The sequence below is a fragment of the Lonchura striata genome, chromosome 6 (genome assembly GCF_050655825.1).
Source record: "Lonchura striata isolate lonStrDom1 chromosome 6, ASM5065582v1, whole genome shotgun sequence".
Taxonomy (NCBI): Eukaryota; Metazoa; Chordata; class Aves; order Passeriformes; family Estrildidae; genus Lonchura; species Lonchura striata.
Window position 1 is genome coordinate 1,996,707 of NC_140708.1, and position 18,934 is coordinate 2,015,640.

Below are 18,934 nucleotides of genomic sequence, written 5' to 3' on the forward strand. Positions count from 1 at the left end.
GAGATCAGTAATTCCTCCCCCTCACTCATAACTCTGTCAGCCCCTTCAGCTGGATTGTCAAAATACGTTTGTCACAGAACAATTCCTACTCTTCTTTTATTTTCTGCGATTATTATTTTTTCCTTTCTTTCTGACACTGGCTGAACTCATCCTTTTGGAACAAAACCCAATATTCATTTCCTCTCTGGGCAGTTGATTTTATTATTGGCTCACCTGCTCCAGCAGTTGAAAAGCTATAAGACTGGCTGGCTCTTCAAAATTAAATTCTGCCTGGATTTATTTTTTTTTTCTTTTCCCCAGCCTCACGTATTCCATGACTGCAGGTTACTGGCAGGGAATCGAAAATGTACTTGGCAAAGGTACTTTCTGTATGGGGCAGGGATGAGCAAAACAGGAAGCCTGTTTCTCTCTAAGTCAGCATCTTTCCGAAGGCTCAGCCTGTTCAGACCTTGCTTGTGCCTTGCCCATCTTCTCCTAGGGATGAAGTGGAGCTGCAGGCAGTCACTGATGATGTTCTGTTGGGAAAAGGAAGCTAAAAGAAGAAAATGTGGGATACTTGGATATTTGTGAGGGGAGGAAAGCTCCAGCTCACCCTCAGCTCAGCAGCTGGTGATGCCTCAGGTTTTAGGTTTTATGTTTTTCAGACTCTGTGCTGCTTTAGTCTGCGGGTCTGGGCTTCATATGAGAGGATGGTGGCTCTCTGCACAGAGCAGGAGACAAAACAATTCCTGCTCCAGCTGGGCACCAAGGACAGATGATCCAAATCTCAGCCCCAGGAGCACAAACACCGTGGGCTGGAGAGAGAAAAACAAGCAGGATGGGACTGCCTGGGCTAAAGCTGGAATGTGACAATGAACTCCAAGGTGCAAATGGAGCAGAACTGATCCCAGGGAGAGCCCCTGGGAGCGCTCGTGCATTTTGGGACCATTTTGGGTCATTTGGGTGCAGCCCTGGCTGGGCTCTGGTGCTGCCCAAGGTGGATCCACTGAGGAGATCCTTTTAATAAATCCCTGTTTTATTCTTTAGCTCTGTCTGCCTCTGTTCTAGGCCAGCCTTCACAAGGCATCGCTGGGAGCTCTGCCAGGCTGGGAAGGACTTAGGATGATTCTTGGTCTTGGGGTTCTTCCCCAGTTCCCCAATTCCTGCACTGGCAGGATGAATTTTGCTGCTTCAGGGACTGTGTTGAGGAGGCCAGGAGAAGTTTGGCGTTCCACTGCCAGCTTTGCTTATTTTAGCAAAGAGAAGAGAAAGATCTTGGGATAGGGAGGGAGAGATCCATATGTGCCATTGCATTGCTGGGACCAGCTCTCCTCATCAGTGGGAAACGGATTTGTAGAAAATTTTCAACACTTGACAGAAGGTTCACATGGTATGTATTTGTATGTAAATTTTGTGATAAGAAATGTTGACTTAGAAATGTTATAGGACAGACGTTGCTGAGGGAGAAATAAAGTAGAAATAAATTTTAAAGGATGGCTTTACAAATAGACTAGATGTTTTGGAGAAATAGAACTATGAAAGATGCATTGTAATAGGGCTTAGCAAGATTAATTTTAGATGATTGGCTTTAAAGTATTTGTAGTATGGTGTGGTAAAGGTTGATAGGTTAAGAAATGTTTATAGTGCATTGTAATTAGGAAATAGTTGGCTTCTGATTGTGATGGCATGAATTATAACATCTGTATTGTCTCACTCTTCATATGAGACTGAAAATAAAATAAAGGTTTTTAAAACGCCAAAAAAATTGAATTAAGCCCATTATTAACTCAAAAATAAAGCAACTTAAAAGTGTTTAAAAAACTTCTATTCCATTTTTCAGTCTCTGCTGACACCAGCTTTCACCTCTCTGGCAGGGTTCACTGCCTGCCTGTCCACGCTCCCGTTTTCCACGCCTGTCTTTTCCCTGGGAGTCCTGGCAGAGACGTTTGCTCCTTGCCTGCAGCTGCTGAACAAGTGTTGGATTAAGTTTGTTTGAATTTTAATTTCTTAATTAAAATTTTATAAAAGTTTTAAATTAAAATTTTTATATTAATTTTGTTACGCTATAGTATAAATATTTTTAAATTAACAATTCAAAATCACTTCTCAAAAATCTTACTACAATGCATTTTTCATAATTTTATTTCTCTAAAATATCTAATCTTATTTATTAGATTAGATTTAAAATATCTAATCTTATTTATTAGATATTAAAATAGCTAATCTTATTAGATTATTAAAGTTATTTTTCAAAACTTATTTCTAGTTCTACTTCCCTCTTAATAACATATATCTTATTCTATAATATTTCTAAGTCAATATTTCTTATTCCAAAATTTATGTACAAATATATACCATATACTTTTTCTATTAAATTCTTCACAAATTCATTTCCTACTAACGAGGTGCCAAGAGCTGACCTCATTGTTTCCTAGCAGGAAATGGATTTTGCCAACAGCTGGAAGTTCTCGGTGCCCTCGTGCCATGGAAGTTCTGCATCCTGTCCTGCCAGCCATGAGGCAGCACTGGGGTTTTTACTGCAAGGAATATTTTTAGCCTGGCAAGGTTTAAAAAAAAAAAAAAAATTAGAAGTTTATTCCTTCGGACAGTCGTGCCTTGGTCTGTCACAGTGAGCACAGGGATGGCACCAGCACCATCCCAGGGCATCCCCAGCTGGGAATCCTGATGGGCCCAGAGCTGGGTCAAGGCTGGGCACGTGTTGGACACGAAAATCAATCACTGCTGAAAATGAGAGGAAGGGGAAGTGTGAAAAACCCGGAGGGTGTCAGACAAGGCTGCCCTGAGAGACACCCCGAATTCCAGGGAGGGGCTGCTTTGGGGTGCACCCCTGGATGGGAAATGGGTGCTGAAGGTGGGCGAGCTGGGGGTGCTGGGTGATGCTGCCACTGCCAGGAAAGGAATTCCTCACTGGCACGGGCAGGCACAGGGGAGGAGGAACATGCACCCTTTCCCCCAGGCTGGCATTCCCCGGTGACCCCGGGATGAGGAGCAGCGTGAGCTGTTCCTGCTGCAGCTGAGGGTCGGCTGGAGAGCTGCAGACGCTAATTACAGCTGCAATCAAGGAGTGGGCAGGGCCAGCGTGGTTAGTTATTGCAAATGCAGGCGAACCCAACGGGAAGGAGTGACCATGTCTGACTCAATTCAGAAGGCTGAATGATTTCTTTATTATAACTATGCTAAAATACATCAATATACTATATAAAAGGAGGATACTAAAACTACACACTACTTTCTCTGACTCTAACTCTCACCCAACTCGTGACCCTCTCTAAGAGTCCAGGTGGGTTGGATTGGCCATCAGGCTCAAACAATCCTCACCAGAATCCAACCAAACAATCACCCCAGGTAAACAATTCTCCAAACACATTCCACATAGGAAAAACAAGGAGCAGAAATAGAAATTGTTTTCTCTTTCATTTCTCTCTGTGCATCTCTATGAAAGAGAGAAATGTGCTTGCCACAGTTAGTGGGACCTCCTGGCCTGGTCTGGGCTGTGCCTGCTCAGCTGGAGCTGCCTCCCGAACCAGCTGAAACCCAGAAGAGGAGAAATCCCAGTGGAGGGTGTGCAACAGCTGGATTTTAGGATGAGGAGGCTGCAGGAGGCCCCAGGGTGTGTGGAGGATGCCCGAGGATGGCTGGCTGGCTGGGAAAACCTCTCTGCCTGCGCCTCTGCCCCAGCATCTCTGCTGACAGCAAACACCAAGCAGGGGCTGCCTTTGTGCTGCTCCTTTATCGAGCCCCCAGCACCGACCCCCTGCTAAATAAAGACCTCCAGCCTTCCAAAATCCACACTCCCAGCCTCCCAGCCACCCTGCAGAGACCTTGGCTGTGCTGCCCAAGGCAGCAGCAGCCAGGACAGGGAGTGGAGATGGAGTGGAGGGCGGATCTGGGACTCGGAGAGCGCCAGAGCAGGTGAATATCTTATTCTTTTGGGGGCAGGAGGAAGGAATTGCCATGTGGCACAGCCTGGCTTTACCTGGAGGGTGCAGCTGATGAATAGGAGTGTTTCACTTGCCGCAGGCTGAGCCACGCAAAGCTCAGGAGAGTTTTTTCCTGAGCTGCTCCATTAACACAAACAGACAGCAACGCGAGCTGCTGACACTGGGGTTAATTAAATCCATCTCTCCATCAATTCTTATTCAGCTATTATCGATGGTCATTAGATCAGCGACAAAGTGACAAGCAAACAGTAATAGACTCATCTTAACCCTTGTGCTGCTGGAGGAGGGGGAGTGTACAGGTGAGCGGGAAGGTGGCTTCTCTGCTCAAATTGTGTCTGCTCTCCCTTCGAGCATCCCACCTGCATTTGAGTCCTCTCGGTGGCCAGGTCACCCATCCCATTCCTCCAGCAAGGAGGAAGAAGGGACACATTCCTCCTGTGTCCCTCTCTGTCCTTCTCTCACAGCTTCACGGCCCAAGGTCATACAACCCCAGAAGGGTTTGGGTTGGAAGGGACTTCAAGAAAGCCATGGGCAGGGACTCGTTCCACTATCCCAGGGTGCTCTAATCCCTGTCCAACCTGGTCTGGGACACCTCCAGGGATCCAGGGGCAGCCACAGCTGCTCTGGGCACCTGTGCCAGGTTCCCACAGGGGCTGCACTGCTCCTCAGGGATGCTGGGGACAGCAGATGCAGTTGGTGACACGAAGGCTGAAAGCAGCAAAGTCCCACTGCCATGGCACAGAGAGGGCAGGATGCTCTGGGGCACCTGCACCTTCATGTTGGTCCCCTGAGTCACAAAATCCCTCTGGTCACAAAATCCCTCTGGTCACAAAGCTGCCCGAGACTGCCAGGCAGAGCAATGGGGTGATGCCACCCTCGGCAGAGCCCACAGAGCTGCTGTGCACACTGAACAACCAAACAAACCACGGAATGAAAGAAACCTGGAAAACTCCACCCGTGAAAGGACTAAGAAGAAGGGAACACTGAGCTCCCAGAGCCATTCCTTCTTGCAGAAGGCAGAGCTGCTCCCCCCTGCCCCCACGCCCGTGTCCTGCAGGCCCTTCCAGTGCCACTCACACTTTTCCAGTCAGGCTCACGGGGAAAAGCTGTGGCTGCTGCTGCTCTGCTCCCTCTCCCACTCTGATTAACAGCTTAAATGAGAACTGAAGGCTGCCCAAGGGCTGCAATACATTTTCACGCTCCTGCCGCTGCAGCCAGCAAGGCAATGTCCAGCTCCCTTCAAGGTCACTCACAACCTTCAAGTGACTTTCCAGTGCTTATGTCCTGTGGTTTCAGCTCCTAGAGTGAAGAGATGGGAGTGCTGGAGCTTGGTGCTGGCCCACGTGATGATGGGTTGTGAAAGGTCAGCAGTAAAAGAAACAGGTAATTTTGTGCAGGTAAATAACTCACGTAGATTTTCTTTTTTTTTTTTGTCTGATTGTAAATCATAGAATTGCTGAATTGTTTGGATTAAAAAGGACCTTACAGATCACCTAATTACCTAATTCCAACACCCTGCTATGGGCAGGGACACCTTCCACTATCCCAGGTTGTTCCAAGCCCCTTCAGCCTGGCCTTCAATACTTCCAGGTGGTGCCTTGTGAAGGCTGGCCTGGAATAGAGCCAGACAGAGTTAAAGAATAAAGCAGGGATTTATTAAAAGGATCTCCTCCATGGATCCACCTTGGGCAGCACAAGAGCCCAGCCAGAGCTGCACCCAAATGACCCAAAATGGTCCCAAAATGGACCCAAAATGGTCCCAAAATGCACGAGTGCTCCTGGGGCTCTCCCTGGGATCAGTTCTGCTCCATTTGCACATTGGAATTCATTGTCCCATTCCAGCTTCAGCCCAGGCAGTCCCATCCTGCTTGTTTTTCTCTCTCCAGCCCACGGTGTTTGTGCTCCTGGGCTGAGGTTTGGATCATCTATCCTTGGTCCCCAGCTGGAGCACGAATTGTTTTGTCTCCCTGCTCTGTGCAGAGAGCCACCATCCCCTCATATGAAGCCAGACCCACCCACTAAAGCAGCACAGAATCTGAAAATATAAAAGCTAAACCTGAAGCATCACAGGGATGGGTAATCTTCCACCCCTTTGTGCCTTTATTTTACCATCCTCACTGTAAAAATATTCTTAACTGTGTGTAAGGTGACAGCCTTACATACAATAAACACTTTTAAAAATATATTTGTTACTACTTTTCTCCCGCTCACAATCCTCCTTGTTCTTGTGCTGTTGGAATTGGTGTGGTTGTGGTGGTAGGGATGTGATTTTCTGGAGAAGATGCCTGAAATCACTCCTTGCAACCTTTGATGCAAGGACAAGGTTTCTGAGTGCTGGTACTGATGCCTCAGGTTTTAGCTTTTATGTTTTTCAGATTCTGTGCTGCTTTAGTGGGTGGGTCTGGCTTCATATGAGGGGATGGTGGCTCTGCACAGAGCAGGGAGACAAAACAATTCCTGCTCCAGCTGGGCACCAAGGACAGATGATCCAAATCTCAGCCCCAGGAGCACAAACACCGTGGGCTGGAGAGAAAAACAAGCAGGATGGGACTGCCTGGGCTAAAGCTGGACTTGGACAATGAACTCCAAGGTGCCAATGGAGCAGAACTGATCCCAGGGAGAGCCCCAGGAGTGCTCGTGCATTTTGGGACCATTTTGGGTCATTTGGGTGCAGCCCTGGCTGGGCTCTGGTGCTGCCCAAGGTGGATCCACTGAGGAGATCCTTTTAATAAATCCCTGTTGATTCTTTAGCTCTGTCTGGCTCTGCTCTAGGCCAGCCTTCCCAAGGCACCAGCACAAGTGCCCACCTGCACTGTCAGGGGAAGTGTGTGCTCCTGCAGGATGTCCAGGGATTCCTGGGCACAGTGAATGGTTCGGTGCTGGCTTGTGGCTCTTCAGGACATGCTGTTGCATTCTCACTCTTTTTGTGGCGCTCAGAGATCTTGGCACATGCTGCAAATAACTTCCTTTGTTTTTGCACAGCAGCTTTTACCACCTGCAGAAGCTGCAACGTGCCCGAGAGCTGGTGCAGAAACAAGTCGTGAGCTGGTGGAGCCTTCCTTGCCAGAGTGGGCAGGCACAGAGTGAATACCCAGGGGGAAGAGGAGGCAGGATGAATGTGTGACACACCTCTGTCTCCAAACACAGCCCTGCTGCTGAAGGAGCTCCTGGATGGCATCCCAACACACAGCAGGGGTGATGGAATAGCTGATCTTTAATGTCCCTTCCAGTCCAAACCCGCCTGGGATGCTAGATGTCTCTAATTGTTGGATTAAGCTTTTTTCCTGACTCAGAGATGGGGTAACTGAGAGGTGTTTTTAAAACTTTCATTCTATTTTTGGTCTCAAGTGAAGGGTGGGACAATACAGATGATACAATTCACGCTGTTATAATTAGAAGCCAACTATTTCTTCTATCAAACTTTAAGAATTCTCTACAAATTCATTTCCCACATCTAATCATCCCCCTGTTCACATAGCCAAGGTGGTATTTCATCTTTTCCCTTCCTAAGTGAAGGGATGGATACAGGGCGGGCACACCAGGGAATGTCCCTAATTCCTGAGGCAGGGGAAAACGGCTCAGGGGGATGAAAGTTGATTCCAGCTCAAGGGCTGATCTGAAGGGGCAGAATAATTGCCCCTCTCAGCACAGCCCCTGGTCCAGGAAAGTGCCTGTGTGGGGTGGGGATCCAGCTGGGATCCATCCCCTTTTCCAGCTGGGAAAGGGAAGAGGTGGCTGGGTGTGAGCAGGGTGCAAACACTGCTGAGCAGAGCCTGAGCTCCTCCTGGCTCTGGGAAGGGACCGTGGCTCTGCTCAGCAGCTCAAACCTCACACACATCCCTCCCCAAAGGGGAGGGAAATATTTAATTGCCATATTCATTTGTGGAGGGAAATAATTACTTCATTCATGACACAAAGTCAATTTTTGTCCTGAACCAGAGGGAGCCCTGTACTGACAGAGGGAATTTGAAGGAGAGCAAAAAATCAGCCTGGCATTTGTATCCCCAATTAAAGGCGAGAAGGAGCCTGTGGTGAGGCTGTGGGGGCTTTTCTTTTTCCCTCTCCCTCTGTTTTTTTGCACATCAAATTAGATAACAGCCAAAATGTTCTGGCCTCTCCAGCTCATGCTGGGGGGAGAGGAAAAGTCTCCTTTAACTTTGTTAGCTGTACTGAAATCGAAAGATGACTGAGGCAGGAGCTCCTTCCCTCCCTCATTTCATGGTAGCTGGGTGAGGAGTGATGGCCAAACAGGGCAACCTGTAGGTCCTTTAGTGGGGCCAGGAGAGGCACAGGCAAGTGCTTCACACAGCTGAAAGTGTTTATAGGGATTGAAAGGGAAGGGATTTGAAAAAAAAGCACCTGGAGCTGGCGTGCTGTAGGAGATGGTGTCGCTTTGGGCCCAGGAATGTGGCTATGGGGTGGGAAATGGAGTCCTGGGTGAGGGGACAGGGCAGCTGGCATCCTGCAGTGGGAGCAGGGGGAAATTAGGAACTGGAGCCTTTGGAATGGCTGCTGAACTCTGGGATGGCTCCAGATCCTTCAGAACTGAGTGCCCAGCTTCTCGCTGCGGAAGGCATCCCACGCTCCGTGTGGATTGTCCCCCAGAGTCACTCCTGTGTCCCCTGCTCCCGAGGGAAGCTGGGGCACTGCTGGCTCCCCTGGGGCAGAGGGAAGGGGATGTCTGCACGGGCTAGCTGATAGCTACTGGATTATGTGAGAAAAGAGGCAACTGGAGGTGTTTTTTTGTTCAAATAGATGTGTTTTTCCCCATCTGCACCACCGTGGTTGAAGGGGTGATCTGTGATAGAAAATTGTCGAAACGTTGATGAATATTTCAGAAGGAGCCACATACATTGTACAGGGCTTTTCTTAAATCTTTAACCAAATCTTAAATCTCTGAGATGGGTGTTAGGGGTTTGCTCAGCAGCAGTGGGAGTGGGGCGCCCAAGGGGGTCTGGGCTGTGATATCTTTGTATGAGGCTCAGCACTTCCCTTGGGATGGGGCTGTCCAGCTCAGCCAGCACCACAGGGAATGTCATGGAATGCTGTAATGGGTTTGGAATCCTGTAATGGGTTTGGAATCCTGTAATGGCCCAGAAGGGCCCTCACAGACCATCGACTTCCAACCCAAATATCCTTAAGGCCCTCCATATGGCGAGCTTTTCCTGCCTCCAAAATCAAGTGCGGAATGTAAAGATCTGGCTCCATCTTCCTCCCTGCATCCCTCAGAGCATTCCCAGCCTGTGTTTCTCCTGGGCACTGGCTAAATGCCCTTCCTGAGCCTCACATGCTTGAGCACAGCCCTCTCAGAAGGAAGCAGAACAGGTTTGCAAAGCTGTTTTTTCTCCTCCACGTTGGCTGTTGAGCATCAGCCCCTAGCTCCAGCAGGGAGGTTGTTCATCCTTGTTGGAGGGATCTGAACTGGAGCTCTGGGGCCAGGCTGGGAGCATCCAGCCCAATCCATGAGCATTTGCACCACGGGGGAAGCAGGAGCAGCTCACAGCCTGGTGAGTGGAAAAGTCCTGCTGGCTCGTAGCTATTTTGAGGTAAGGCATTAATTGAGGACCAGGGGAAAACAATAAAACCGTCCCCGAAATAGAAGCTGTCAAAATGTCGTTGCTAGGAGTGAAGCCGAGCCCAATTTATGGTATTTTCTTCCTGTTGCAGAGCTTCAAAGCAGCTGTAAGGGGGCCTGAGTTTGGGGGTTTCTTTGCTCCCACCAAACCCAAACTTGCCAAAGATGTCCCCAGCACCCAGAGCCAGGCACACGGCAGGGCTGGTGCTTCTCCCTGACATTTAGAAGCTGCCTTCGGGGCCCTTTGCATTTGCTGCTCCAAAGATTTCCTTGTTTATTTTGGAAATTAGCAGCCTTCGAGCTTTTTTATTGAGAAAGCCTCTAAGAAAAAGGGGATTTTTTCACATGGAGGGAGGGTTGCCTGCAGGACGAGGTCTGAAGGGGTTTTGCTTCCAAGGTGAGGAGAGAGGGGAGAGGTTTTGAAGGAGTAGTTTTGATGTTTCATGTACAAAGGCAGTGTTAGTGCAGCGCTGGGTGCGTGGTTCTGGGAGCAGGAGCTCCTGCTGCATCAGTCCTGGGGCTGGGACCTGGGGAGAATCAGCATCCCAACAGGACTGGCTTCTCCCAGCAGCCCCAAGTGGGAGCAGGGTGGTTTGTGCTTCTCCCACCCCACCTTGCCTCTCCAGAAACAGCATTTCACCTGAAGAAGCAGGATGAACACTAGTGAGGGGAGGAAAAAGCCTGCTCTGCTTCCTGGGCTGGGCATGTGTGGTGGCCCTTGAGGGCTGTTGGTGTCAGAGCCCCTCCTGAAGAATCCTTTTGGGTTGTTCCCATGCCACAACTTCCAAGGACCCCTCAGTAAAAGCATTCTCTTTCCACCAACATTATCTCACAGCACTTGCCATCTTTTTTTCTCCCCCATGCAGAACGCTGCAAATCGAGACACCCGAGGCGCCCATGCAGCGCCAAGACAACTCTGGTATCTCTCTTTTAAAGATATATTTTCCATTTTGCAGTGTTCAAACACCATCTGCTGTTTTGCACGGCGGCGCTTTCACAGGAGGAGAGCATTTTTAGGTGTAAATTGTTCTTTAAAGTACATATTGACAGTGCTGGAGGCTGGAGAGGCTGGGAAAACCCTACAGAACCCTGGGCTGTGATGGCCACTCACTGTGGGGGCACTCCATGGTTCGATGGGATGTTGGGAAGGAATAGTTTTCTGTGAGGGAGGCCCTGGCACAGGGTGCCCAGACGAGCTGTAGCTGCCCCTGGATCCCTGGAAGAGCCCAAGGTTGAGCTGGACAGGACTGGGAGCAGCCTGGGACAGTGGAAGGTTTCCCTGCCATGGCAGGGGTGTTGGAATGACTCTTTAAGGTGCTTTGCAACCCAAACCTTGTAGGATGCTATGAATCAAGGCCAGCATCACCCCAAAAAGACCCCTTGGGTTTATAATAATTAACTGACAACGCTGCCTGTGATGTGTAACTTTTAGGGGACCAGGGTTACTCAGAGGAGCACGGCTTTGTTTCAGAGGGATACTCCTGACAAAAAACAGGATAATGACCCCAGCCCTCAGTTAATCCTCTGTCTCTCTTTCAAGGCAAATAAAGCAACAGCGAATAACTGCTGGAGAAACTTAGTCGCTGCTCTGCAGCACTTCAGCCAAAGAGGATTAAAACCACTGCAGCAGCCGGGTGCCTGCCCTGCCATTCCCTGGACCAGTGTCCCTGGGGTGTCATGGCTGCAGCCCTGCACCATCCCAGCATTAGCTGGGTGTCTCAGTGTGGCCTAGCCCCTCATTTATTTTAGGAGCTGTAGTTTATGTCGGGCCAAGTGGCCCAGTTACACCAAGGTTGGGGAGTGGCTGCTGTGAAAGGCCGCGAGCCGGAGCCAGGCGGTGCAGCAGCCTCTGGCCCAGCTCTCCAGGAGGATGCTCCCAAATCCCTGCCTGGCCCAGGCTCAGGCACGCTCCACCAACCACCCCCAGCCAAGTACAGGGAAGCAAACGATGATTTTCATATGGGATCTTTATGTTTTCTCCCATTTTTTCTATTTCATCTTCTCTTTTTTATTTTTTTTCCCTGCTGTTCCAGGTTCTCGCTGGCAACAACAGCCGTTGTGTTTTGACGAGTTAATAAACATCTCCCCCAGGAGCCAGGGAGCTCCAGCATGCTCTGCTTCACCCGTGCTTTCCGTCTGGACTAACAGAGCTGCCGAGCAAGAGGTGTTTTCCTAACCTGAGATCTCGGTGGCTCACGTTTCCCACCTCTCCCTAGAGCTGCTGCGCTTCCCTGCTGCTACCGTGATGTTTCTGTTATCTCCTGGAGGGCAGCCGTGGTTGCAGCCCCCTCTCCTTTCTGCCACCCCCATCCCAGTTATCACTTGGATCCTGCACCTGGGGCATTTATCAGCCTCGGGAGCTGAGATACCAGGGCTCATTTTGCTCTGGGACCTGTGTACTCCCATGGCACAGGATTCCCTTCATCACCAAAACCAACACCAATGAGCTGCTGCTGCTGAATGCCAGGGCTCTGCAGTGTGGGAATCCAGGGCTTCCCTCTGGCTGCCCTGGCAGGTCTGGGACCCTGGCAGGGGGTCAGGAACCCCCCTGGACAGAGCCCTGAGAGACACTGGCTGTGATCTCTGTCCATGGAAAAGAGTTTTCAGTCTTACAGGATGAATTACCAGCTCTGAGTGTTTGATGTAAGTAATAATTAGTGTGGTATGAGTGCAAAAGTAGAATTTTAGGATTCTAGATAAGGGGTCCAAAGGGGACAAGATGGAGGAAATTGGGTGTGTCTTGTCCTTTTTCTCCTTCTTCATGCCCTCCATGTCTCACTGTGGTGTTGGCATTTTTCTCTTGGTTCAGGCTGGGGACACACTGTCCAACGTAGGTGACAGATATTGGCACGTTATTGCAAATCCAGCACAGGGAGTTTCTGGTATTTAATGTTTGTCACATCCCACTGAGGGCAGAGCCCCACACGCTGCCCTGCAGGACAGAGCTGGGCAGGGCAGCAGAACATGTGAGAGATAAACAGAATAAACAACCTTGGAACCAGCACAGACCAATTCTGGCTTCTGCTGTGGCAGCAGGGCTGAAAGACAGAGACTTTCTACAATCTCAGAATCATCAATAGCTCAGATTCCGATACTGCAGAGCTGGCACACCTTGCCCTGCTGCTCCCAAGCACCTCTGTCACTGCTCCACCAACACCGAGCCCCACAACCTGTGGGTTTTGCCAGCCTTGCGGACCAAAATCCAAGATTTCTTCATCATTTTCACACCAGCGTGTGGGGAAGGCTTCGGAAACCTGAAGAGGGAAGCTGCTCCAGACCTGCTGTCACTGGGATGCCCCTCAGGGCTGCACCCACCTGGAGCTGGCTGCTGCCTTCGTGCCTTTTGGCAGGAAGCATTGAGTCCTTGAACATGGCATGAGGCAGCCCCGGGAAGGCGGCGCGTGGTCCATGGAGCCAAATTGCCAGTTCTGACTTGTAGAACATGATTGCTCCTGAATTATGGATGGATGATAAATTATTGAGCTGACACACTGGATGGAGAGGGAGGAGCAGGGGCTCTGCTCATGGCAAGAGGGTCTGGAATGTGGTGTCTTACAGGGGGTGGGGGATGTTTTTCCCACTTTCCTTCCTGAGCAAGAGCATCTCGGCCTGAAGCTGTGGAAACAGCAGAGCCCTGCTCACACAGCCAACTGTGAGGGCAGCCCCAGCCAAAAATCTCTGGTGCGGGATCCTGGACAATGCCTGCACTGGAACATGGACAGAAACTCGAGGCTCCCCTCTCTGCCTGTCCTGCAGCATCATCACAGGCACTTCTGAGCCCAGGAACCTCTCCTTGCCCTCAGAGGGATGTGGGGCATGGTTTATTTGGCTCATTAGGTGCTATTTGTCTCCCAGGCTGTGCTGGTCCAGCACTCCTGGCGAGGCACGGCAGGTCTGCTGAGCCCCTTGTCCGACACGTGCTGCCGGCAGCCTTGGGCTTTAGGGACACCCTGAGGTGGCTGTTCCATCATGTCTAACAGACCTTGACAGACCCGTGTGCCCCAGGAGTTTGCCTAAATGCTTTCTGGGGGCCACTTAGGCTGTAGGTCTCCATAGCACCCTGTGGCAATGAGTTCCATAATTTAATCATGGGTGGCGTGGAAAAAGCGCCGTCTTTTGTTTGTCCCTAAATCTGCTGCCTGAAAACTCGATTTGGACACTCCTAGTTCCTCTCTTGGAAGAAATGGGGAATTATCACTGTCTCTGCACCTGCTCCACAACACTGTCCTGCTGTGGCTTTTCTTTCCCTCTCCCTTATTCATCCCTCCTGGCAATTTCCAGCTCTCCTGCCAGCTCTGCTTCACAGAGGATGGAGATGGTAAGGTCCCTGCTTTGCTTCGTGGCTGTACTGATCTCCTTCTCCTCTTCCAGATGCTGGGGAGGCACCACTGACACCAGTCCAAGTGCTGACAGCTCCCTCTGGAGCAAGCCCTGCTCTCAGTGAACACCCCCAAGGCATTTCCTGGTGGTTTGGGGTGCTCACTTCCTTCCCCTTGGTTCCTTGTGGACATGCGGAGCTGTTCCTGCCACCCCTTTGGTTTCCTGTGGACATGTGGAGCTGTTCCTGCCACCCAGCCCAGCCCCTGACACAGGAAAGGGTTCCTGACGTGGGTTATGGCCACCTTGGGCATCACCATCTCCTAACCAGCCTTTCCTGGCCCCGGGGGAGCAGCTGTCACCTCCACCTTCCTGTGGGACACAGATGCTGTGAAGCACCGTCCAAGGTGGAGGAGAAAGGTGACACCAGGGTCCAAGAGGACACAGGGGAAGGGTTTGTGTCTGCCTCTGCCCATGCCCAGCAGGATTTCCATCTCATCTCAAGCTGAAGCCAAGGAGACTCTGGAGTGGAGAGTGAAGCGCTTTCCCTAATCAAATCACACGCCAGGGTCACTTGTAAAGCTCTGCAAAGCAGAAAGGACTTGGGAGCCACTGAACCAAAAACTCCTGCTCCCTCCCCAGTGCCTCCGTGGAGATCCTGCCTCTCTCCTCCATCTCTTGCCCATGAGCTCAGTCTGGGAGGGAGCCAGGACTCAGAGACCCCACCTTGTGCCCCACACCTGCGATCCAGGTACCCCACGGGCTGGAGGATCTGGGGATACGTAAATGGTGTCTCCATTGCCTGGGTCTTCATCTCGGGGTGTTCTGCCCCTCTCTGGTCATGTCCCTGACAGGGAGGGCCCCTGGGCACACATGGTGCCCTGCTAATCAAAGGGGTCTCCTCCATCCTCAGCTTCCATGAAGGTGCTGCATCTTCTCCTGAGCCTGGCTCAGCTCCCTCAGGAGCCCCCAGGCATGGAATGTGCCTCCCTGCTTGGAGGTGAGGGACAGCAAAGCCCCGTGCCTTCACCTCGCTGCCCTCAGCCTGAAGGGGAAACCTGGGGAGTACTGGTCTGGGGTGGGAGAGCCCATGGAGAGGGGAAGGATGGGAGGGTGCTGGCTGCTTCACCCTCAGGGAGCATGGAGAAAATCAGCAGGGACTCATAGAACCATGGAATGGTTTGGGTTGGAAGGGACCCTAAGGATCACTTTGTTAACCCCCTGCCATGGACCAGGAGGCTCCAAGCCCCATCCAGCCTGGCCCTGGACACTTCCATGGATGAGGCAGACATAGATTCTCCGTGCCACCCTCACAGGGAAGAATTTCTATCTTGCATCTCCTCGAAATCTCCCCTCTTTCAGTTTCAAACAGTTCCCCCATGTGCTATCACTGCTGGCCCATGGCAAACCAAGGGGACACGCTGGCTCCACCCAGGTGTCCCCCAGCAACCCACAACCCACCTGTCAAAATGCACTGCTCCACCTGTTCTGCCGTAAAACCTGTTCTTTCCTCCTCCCAGCCCTTTTCTGCCCTGTGTAGAGAAAGAAATTCCCTGTCCTTCTCAGGCAGCATACAGGACTGCTCCGTGGCAGGGCGGCATCCTTGCAGCAGGTCTGTCAGCAGGAATTTCTGCAGCCTCCTTTGGTGCTTCCAAAGCTCTCAGGTGAGGAAATCGTCAGTAGTAGGAGAAAAAAAAAATAAATTAACCACTGCTAGCTCAGTGTTTACTTCATGCCTGTTAAAATTCCCTCTTTACAAAAACCAGAGTGATTTCAGCCCAGCTGCATTCCCAGAGGAGGGAAGAGGATTTTTGTGGGGCAAGAGGAGATGTGTCAGGGTGAGCTGGTGGGGAGGCAGTGCCAGGGCTTCCAGGCATCCCAGGGAAATCAGAGCTCTCTGCAAGGCTTTTCCATGCTGGGGAAGCCTTTCCCAGTGCCTCGACCCCACGTTATCAGTAGCTTTGCTGCCTATCCCCTCTTTTTCCCCTGTGTGCTGGTCTTCAGACGCTCTCTCCTTCCTAATGCCTAATTAGGCTGGCAGGACTGTTTGTCCCGATAGCACCGCTATGGATAATGCCATGCAAATTGCCTCCAAGACCTCTGAACCCCCAAATAAAAAAGCACCTCTGGCTACCCCTGGCTGCAGCCTTTCCAGCCGACCACAGCTGCAAATAACGTCTGAGGGCTCAAAAGAAGAAGCTCTTTAAACAAAAATAAATAAAATTGTCCTTCTTCCCACTGATTGAAATGTTTTTTGTACCGTAAAGATATCTTGATAAGTCGGTGCCAGCAAGCCCAGCCTTATCCCAGATCACCAAGGTATTTAGTGAGGAGCAAGGTATGAGAGGAAAGGAATCAGCAGAGAAGGTTTCAGCCCACCTCAGGCCTGTTCCGCCTCCGAAGTTCGGGTGGGAAAAGAAACCCACCCCTCCCATGACCAGCGCTGAAGGGCGCCGTGACCTTGAGTCCTAGACAAGTGAGTCTTTGCCTCACCTCCTGCTTAAGCTTTGAGAGTTCCCTCCTTTTCTTATTCACCCGATTGCCATCTTTTGGAACGCTTTCATGCCTTTTTCATGGCCGTGCCTCAGACCCGAGTGGCCAGCCCGGAGATGCCCGCTCAGGTGTGTCACCGGTGGGATGTGCCAGCGCTGCTGCACCCCTGGGCCGGTGCTGCTGCACCCCTGGACTGGTCCCAGCCGCTCCTCGGGCTGGTGCAGAATGCCAGGGGCCCTCTCCCGTGTGCCAGGGCCCTCTCCCGTGTGCCATCCCCTGCTGCCTGGCTGCACCCAGCCCCTCTGGAGCTGATGCCTGCCCAGCGCAGCTCCTCACACCTCGGGTCGGCTGCTGGGAGCGGTCCTGCCGCACCGGGAATTTGATTGACGCGTTCACGCCTGGCCATTAGAGGGAAAACGAGGGCTAGTACGTAAATACCTGGGAGGAAAAACAGCCCTTTGCCTTAATGATAGTTTGTCATGTCATATTTTTCTCAAATTGCGCAATGGGGGTAAGTGAACCCTTCATTTGCATCGCTTTAATTCGTATTTTGAATACCAGACTGCCTTAAACGCTGCCCGGTTTAACCCACCCGCTCTCACTCATTTTCCACACTCTGCTTCCCAAAGCAGGCACTTTGAAACTGCACTCACATGGCCTGATCCAGCTGGAAAATACCTTTTTGTCCTGCTTCGTCTTCCCAGAGATCTTACCCCAGTGCTGGGTTTGCATCAGGGCTCTTCCCTTACAGCTTCACTCCCGCGACAGCAACTGGAGTTGTTGGGTTTTTTTTTTCCCCCTGCTCTTCAGCCTTTTCCAGCACATCCCACTGCTCTGTAAACACCGGCTCAAGTGCAGCTGAGTGTGGGATGCTCGAGGTAGCACTCAAGGCAGCTGTACCACCACTGATGTGCAGGTGGCCCAAGCAGCGTGCCACGAGGTCCTTCTGGTTTTTGGGTGTTCCTCTGGCTGAGGGAGAGGGTGGGAGAAGCAGCCTGGGCAGCGGCAGGTCTGATTTTTAAATATACTGCCAAAGGGAATAACATCCTTAACTAAAGATTGATCTTTCCTTGTGTCATTCAATTGGACAAAACTGGTCATGTTCACAGAGCCAAGGATCTCTAATTCTTGAGGTTCACAAGATGCCTTGGGAAGGTGAGGAACCCACTGTTCCCACGCATCCACCGGAATCCAAAGATTATTTGGGGATGATGCCGTAAATGTGCGTGGTATAGGTTTTTGAGGATCTTTTGGGATTGGCCAAGCATTCACTGGCACACCAACCAACCAGGTGGAAAATGGTTTCTTGGGGGTTATATTGGACAAACATATGGTATCTAAACCTGAAGCATTAGCTAAAGTCACCCAGACTTTTCCTTCAGGTTGGCTAACTGGCAAGAGCTCCTGCCAGCTCCAGAAGGTTCTCCAAGGTGGATTTTCATTTTTGGGTGAGGGCGTGCATGCAGCACCCGACGGAGCAGCTTTGCACCCTGCCGGGGTTTGCGCTGCAAGGTGGATTTTCATTTTTGGGTGAGGGCGTGCGTGCAGCACCCGATGGAGCAGCTTTGCAGCCTGCCGGGGTGTGCCCTCGCTCTGGACACCAGGAGCAGGCTGAGCCCCGCAGCACGCCCGTGGCTGGAGCCGCTCGCCGGGCCGGGATCCGGCGCCAGTCACACGGCCCCGGTTGCACCGCGCTGGCGGCGAGGCATCGGCTGTAATTGCTGCCAGGGCGCCTCAGCCCCCACTGCCCTGCCCCGAGGAGCTGAGCAGCTGCCAGCAATTAAAACTAGTTAGCAGTTCCCATGATATTTTAACCATTTCTAGGCAGCTGTGGCAGCTCCTCCTTCCTCAGCGGAAAAGAATAGGGCTTGTTGGCACTCTGATTGCACAGACACTGCTGCAGCTTGTGCCTTTGCTGAGTTTGGGGGTCTCTCTCCCACCCTAAAAAGCATTGGTGAGTCCTTTTGGCCTCTCCCCTTCCTCCACTGAGCCAGGGTGAGGTTTAAACCCATTCTGAGGAGGGACTCAGTGGCTGGAAAATCGCAGGTCCACCAAAGCTTGCAAAGCTCTGAGGTTGTTTACAGTTCTTTACAAGGGTGGAGATACGGGCATATCATGGAACAGTTTGGGTTGGAAGGGATCTTCAAGATCATTTAGTTGCAACCCCCTGCCATGGGCAGGGACACCTTCCACTGTCCCAGACTGCTCCAAGCCCTGTCCAACCTAGCCTTGGGCACTTTCAGAGATCCAGGGACAGCCACAGCTGCTCTGGGCATCCTGTGCCAGGGCCTGCCCACTCTTACATTGAAAAAATTCCTTCTAACATCTCTAAATCTCTCCTCTTTCAGCTGAACACCATTCCTCTTGTCCTTGTGCTACCTGCCCCAGTAAAAAGTCACTCTCCATCCTTTTTATTAGCCCCCCCTTAAACCCAAAGGCCACATATCAAGAAGCAGTTGCAGGATACCTCCCTCAGTGTGTGAATTTTATCTTTTATTACTTGTGTGCCTCTGCATCTGTTATTTTTATGCTCCTGCAGCTACATCCTGCAGCCTGGGATTTAATGCTCATTTCTGGAGGGGGAGGTGAGAGGAGGGGTACGAGAAAG

At 51.2% G+C, this 18,934-nt stretch overlaps 1 protein-coding gene across 1 annotated transcript in view; it reads left to right on the forward strand.

Annotated features, from left to right (window-relative positions):
* The window catches only part of LOC144246640 (uncharacterized), a 222,033-nt gene extending 205,958 nt beyond the window's left edge, over window positions 1-16,075 (forward strand). Inside the window, exon 5 of the transcript XR_014956355.1 lies at window positions 11,550-16,075. The gene's annotated coding sequence lies outside the window, so the exon portion shown is untranslated. The remainder of the gene's footprint in view (window positions 1-11,549) is intronic.
* The last annotated feature ends 2,859 nt before the right edge of the window (window positions 16,076-18,934 follow it).